Genomic DNA, 6,239 nt, shown 5'->3' with positions numbered 1-6,239 from the left:
CCTATTTGGATACCTTTTATTCCCTTCTCTTGTCTTACTGCTCAATATTGAATAAAAGAGGTGATAGTGGGCATCCTTGCCTAGTTCCTCTTCTTAAAGGGAATGCCTTTAACCTCTCTCCATTAAGAACAATGTTGGCTCTTGGGTTTTCATAGATACTTTTTACTGTGTTAAAGAAATTACCCTCTAATCGTATTTTGTTGAGTGCTTTAATCAGGAAAGGGTGTTGGATTTTATCAAAGACTTTTTCAATTGATAGGACCATATGGTTCTTGTTCTTTGCCTTGTTGATGTCCTATTGATTTTCTGACTGGAGCTCCTTGGGCTTACTATCTGAGATGAGTTAGACAATTTCCCACAAATCTCCAGTATTTCCACACATCATGTACAAGCAAATGCGCTAGCTGCTTTTATTCCAGACTATCATAACAATGACTTATATTAAACAGTTATGGGAAACCAATTCTAAATTTTTGTAATAAACTGAATGCTATTTCAGGATGTAATTCGTCCTGAGGCACCTAGGCAATCCTTAAGGGTTTAGCAGATTCTTGCATTTGCTGATCCCTCCCCTCCAGAGTCAAGGGGATGGTTTTCAATAGAAAGAGCTTGGCTTCATTTGCATTAAATTATCTTTGTGATTTACTTCCTGATAATCTTCAATAAAGATGCAGTGAAACTGGAATGGGGGTGCTTTTCAGTGGAGAACTGCTGGCCCCGTTTTTCATGTTCTCTGTTCTATCTCATTCCTGGCTATCTGTCTCATTATTAATAATTATAAAAATACTTTACCCTTAGTCTGCCACAAACAGTGAAAAGGCTTGGAAAATAATACCTCCGTCCTAAGAAAAGGGTAGATTTATTTACTATAATATACTAGTGGCATGGTGGCTAAAACGTCTCTAATGCACTAACCTCCTCAAGAAAATAATGAGGCAGTATACTTAAAGATCCACAGCCTTGGAAACCCTATGGGCAGTTCTACTCTGTCCTTCCAAACCGTAGTCAGAAACCAACTTTATGGAGGTGGGTTTTATAATAAATGTAAGGGTTCTATCCAAGAACAAAGATCAGGAAGGTTTCTGGGAAGTACATTATCAAATACAGGCAGTCTACAATTTATAATATTTTACTATTTGAGTTATCAAGAACTGCAATTAAAACTATCAGTTTGAGTTTGTACATTTTATCCTTAGTAATATGCAGGACATACAATGTTGATGAATGTAATTTGCTCTTGTTAGTATTTTCTGTCAATCCACAAAGAAAAAAAAAGTAATTTACAATACTGACAATAAAAGCAGTAGTAACAAAACCATTTTAATTTCATACTCATTTTGAGTGCTCCTTAGAGGAAAAAAATGGTGAGACTTCATCTCACACACTGATCTGAAGAGATCAGTGCTTGAAAAAAGAACATCATACTTAGAAAAACAGAAGGTCAGTGACAGAGAGGCCGACTCTCAACAAGATGGGTGGACACAGTGACTGCAACAACAGTTAAGTGCGTAAGCACAGCAGAAATTCTGAGAAATTACATTATGGGGCCCTCAGGAATTGGAGACAACTAAACACCACCTTTTGGCAGTCATGGACATTCAACACTCTCTCAGCACAGCAATGTGAAGGCATCAATTTTTCTTCTGTCATCCTTAGTCACTGTAGAGCTCTCTGATGCACTGCAGCTGATTGCCAAAGGAAAAAAAAAACACGTGTGTCTTCGAAAAAGTACTGCCAGAGTGAAGCTTGGAAGTTAAGATGGAGAAGCTTTATCTCTCATACTAAGTGAGGCTATTTCTTAGAAATACGCTTGGAAAGATGGAGCGGTCAGTGAAGGATAAGACTCCTAATGAAATGGATTGATTATGTACTTCAACAATGGGCCCTGTGTGTCAGAGATGAAGAAGATGGTCCAGCATAGGGTAGGGCTCAGGTTGTCTGTTCACAGGATCGTCATGAATTGAACCTGACGGGATGGAACCTAAGAACAAACGGTACCTAAGAGCTATAATAAAAAGGCTTCACCAAAAACCTGAAAAGGGTAATTACTGACTGGAGGAATTTTCTGGAAGCCACATAACAAGAATCTTATAACACATAACTTGACAACCACAAAAGGAAAAATTTAAAACACACACACACACAAAACCCAAACTATTTTACAAACCCATCAGCAATGTATAAGAGTTTCCTATCTTGCCACATCCTCTCCAACATTTATTAGTTGCTGTCCTGTTAAACTATGCCACTTCTACTGGAATGGGATGGTATCTCATTGTGGTTTTAATTTGCATCTAAGCATTTCTTCATGAGTCTGTTGGCCATTTAATGTCTTCACTGTGAAAACTCTGTGTCTTTTGCTCATTTTGTAATGGGGTTATCCATCTTTTTCTTGTGGATAACCAGGAATATTCTATGAACGTTCATTATGAGACTCTGATCTGAGATGGTATTGTCAAATATCTGTTACCAGTTGGTAGGTTTTCTTTTCACCCTATTGGACAAAATTGGTTTAAAAAAAATTATTAATTTTAATGAACATTTACAGCGATTTTGGATTTCCATTCATTCACTGTTGCATTTTTCTCCCTGCTCACTCCTCCCCCCCACCACTGTTCACTCTTCTCTTTGATAAGTAAAAGAAAAATTCCTTCATTAATATACAATACCCCCCCCAGTACACTCCACTATGCAACCTTCATTCTGGACTCTTGTCATAACCATAATACCCAAGTATATATCACTTTTCAACTGTTCTCTCCCTCATCTGTTTCAATGAAGTATACATAATTTATCCAATTTTTCTCAGTCTCACCCCAACCCTGATGTCAGTCCCATTCTACAACAGTGGCAGTATTTTTGTCCTTTTGTGACTGAGATATTTCACTCAGCATAATGTCCTCCAGGGTCACCCATTTTGAAAAATATTGCATGAGTTCCTTGTTTTTCAATGCAGCATAGTATTCCATTGGAGGAATATACCACAGCTTCTCTATCCATTCATTTGTTGATGGGCACTTAGCTTGTTTCCAACTCTTTGCTATTGCAAACAAAGCCGCAATAAACACAAGGTTCTTGATGTGCACAGGGATATAATCTTTAGAAGGTCCCATTCATCAATTTTATCCTCATCAGATTATGCATTTTGAATTGTTAAATGGTACAACCACTCTGGAAGGCAGTTTGGAGGTGCCTCAAAAAGCTGAACCTAGAAATTCCTTATAAACCAGCTATTTCATTGCTTAGAATATACCCCAAGAACATGGAAACAGCCCAGATATCCAACCACAAACAAATAGATTGAGAAGCTGTACAACATTTACACAATAGAATACTATGCAGCACATAGGAGCAATGATTTTGTAAATTACTACCTAACTTGGGAGTGGAGAGCATTAAGCTGAGTGAACTCAGTCTCACAAGGGCAAATACTGTATAAAACTTATTGCAACATGAGTATGAGGATGGGAGGGATGTGTGGAAGCAGAAGGGTGAGGATGGGGGGTGTTAATCGTAGGGTTGCATAATTTGATGGGTGGGGGTGAAGGAAATGGGAAGGCTCTTGTGTGAAAAACAATGTATTCAAACTTTGTAAATAAATCCGTATAAAAAAGAAAAAGACAACTCAGTTACAAAATGGGCCAAAAAACTTGGATAATTCACTAAAAAGGACATTCAACATGACCACCAAATACATAAAAAGATGTTAAACAACACTACTCATCAGATCACAAAAATCAAACCAGGTATCATTTTAAGCCTACTAGGGTGGCTGGCTACAGGAGCTATGGTGGCGTAGTCTGCAGGGTATTATGCTAACAGTGTCTCCTCTGGTTGTGATTTAATATCAGAAACACAATACATTAAACACACAAGCACACACCGATACATACACACAATACATATATATTTGAAAAAGGAAAAAAAGACGTGTTAGCAAGAATTTGGGAAAACTGAGACCTATGTGTACTGCCTGCTAGAAACAAAACAGCACACTATGTGGAAAACAAGTGTGGCAAATCTTAAAAAACAAACCCCACATACCTAGAAATAGAACTACCATTTTAAAATACACACACACCTACACAGACACCCACACACATCCCCACCCACCCCGCCTTTAGTGCTGTCAAGTTGAGTCCCATTTATAACTCTCCATCAGGATGTGAGGCTCTAAATCTTCATGAGAGGACAGTATTCATCTTTCTCCCTTTAAGCAGTTGATAGATTCAAACCACTAACCTTTTCGTTAGCAGTACAACATATTAGGCATTACACTATCAGTGCTTTTTGATATTCCACTCCTAGGTCAAAAGACTTGAAAGCAGAGATCAGAACAAGTATGTACATCAATGTTCACGGTCAAAAGTTGGAAACAAACGAAATACTTACTAACAGATTAAATGGATAAACACAATGTGATACACACACAATACTATTCTGCCAGTAGTGGAAATGAAGCTGATACATGCTATAATACAGATGGAGCTTAAACACACTGAGTGAAATGTCAAAAACCAAAGGACCTCACATTATGAAAACACACACACATACAAAATATATAAATGGATAGGGACCTCTTACAGGTTACCAGAGCAAACGGGAGTGGAGAAAAGAGAACCAGGTTGGTTGGGGTTTTTTTTTTTGGGGGGGGGGGGGGTAGTCAGTCTTTATGAAGTACTGAGTTTTGGTTTATGATGATGGAAAAGTTTTATTTAGTTGCATTCCTGTAAAAAATTTAACTGAAAAACACTGTATGATATATTTACAATGATTATGAGGGGCTGCTGCTGAGGCTGTTTTCAGCAGGACCAAACATGTCACAGGACCTGATTCCTTGGATTGGGGACTTAGGGTCATGGTTTTACAAGCCATCCCACATAAGTGCCCAATACAGTTTAGAACTTCTACTTCCTACCTACCTACCTACCTATTGTTTTGCATAGTACCTGGGGGTCATACAATGAAAGGCCATTGAAGGAACAATGATTTGTCTCCAACCATCTAACAATCTGTCAGTTTATCATATTGTGGTGGACTGAGTGTTGCTATAATGTGAAAGGCTATGCTACCAGTTCTTCAAATATCAGCAAAGTCCCCTATGTTGGGGAGGTCTAAATGGCATTTCCAAACCATGACAGATTAGGAAGCAGGACTAATCATTTACTTCTAATATAAGGGAATTATACTGGAAACTTTTTGAAGAGCAGTGGGAACACTATTCAATATACTGCCAGTAGATGAGACCCTTTAAGGTTGGAAAGAACTCAAAATGCAAATTACAGAGAGCTCAATCGACCACAATGATATACAAATGGAGTTAAGGTTTTCATCCAATGAAGAGCCTTCGTTTGCTGATGTGGCAACACTCAAAATGAGAAAAAGTTGCAAATATCCATTAGTAGTAAATGCATCATGGAATGTTCAGAGTATGAATCTAGGAAAAATGAACATTGTAAAAATTAAATGGAATACATAAAGACTGGCATCCTAGGCATTACTGAATTGAGATGGACTTGTACTGACCACTTTGAACCAGACAATCATGATTTATGTTAGGAATGACAAATTAAAAAGAGGAAGGTGTCACGCTCATCATAAAAGTATTTCAAGACTGGGGCGGGCATGGCACCCACAGTGCAGGGCAGGGCTGCGGCCAGCAGCCAAAGGCATCCTCGCTGCCTGCGCGTAGCTAGCCCCGATGCGTGCAGCTCTGTGGGGCCCGGACCTGTAGGCGCCCTCATGCTGCTGCACCCCGTGGTGGCATGTGGGCTTGGAGCGGGCCCTGGCCGCCTGCATCACCATGCACTGCTTGCAGAAGAACACCATGTTCACCAAGATCTTCGTGGGTGGCCTGCCCTACCACACCACCAGTGCCTCGCTCAGGAAGTACTCTGAGGGCTTCAGGGACACCGAGGAGGCTGTGGTCATCACGAACCGTCCCACGGCTACGGCTTCATGACCATGGCCGACCATGCAGCGGCTGAGTGAGCTTGCAAAGACCCCAACCCCAACACCGATGGCGGCAAGGCCTATGTGAACTTGGCATACCTGGAGGCCAAGCTGCAGAGCCTGCAGCCACGCTTTTTAGAAGTACAATACACCCCTCTCAAGAAAAGATAGAACTACCAGAAAAAAACTCAACATAGATACTGAAGAATTAAATCACACAATAAACCAACTTGACCTCATAGATATCTATAGACTAATGCACCCCAAAAAAGCGCAGTATACCTTCT

The 6,239-nt window shown here is 39.7% G+C and overlaps 1 protein-coding gene and 1 pseudogene across 2 annotated transcripts in view; one reads left to right on the top strand and one right to left on the bottom strand.

Moving 5' to 3' along the window:
- The window catches only part of LOC102848746 (vesicle-associated membrane protein-associated protein A-like), a 77,233-nt gene that overhangs the window by 45,398 nt on the left and 25,596 nt on the right, over positions 1 to 6,239 (bottom strand). The gene's annotated exons all lie outside the window — the stretch shown is intronic.
- LOC102848336 overlaps positions 5,804 to 6,239 on the top strand; it is a 3,315-nt pseudogene continuing 2,879 nt past the window's right edge.

This window comes from Elephantulus edwardii, unplaced genomic scaffold (assembly GCF_000299155.1).
Source record: "Elephantulus edwardii isolate Elephantulus edwardi_28Jun2011 unplaced genomic scaffold, EleEdw1.0 scaffold00196, whole genome shotgun sequence".
In the NCBI taxonomy this organism is placed as follows: Eukaryota; Metazoa; Chordata; class Mammalia; order Macroscelidea; family Macroscelididae; genus Elephantulus; species Elephantulus edwardii.
The sequence above is the reverse complement of the archived record's forward strand: the minus strand, read 5'-3'. Positions and strand labels throughout refer to the sequence as shown.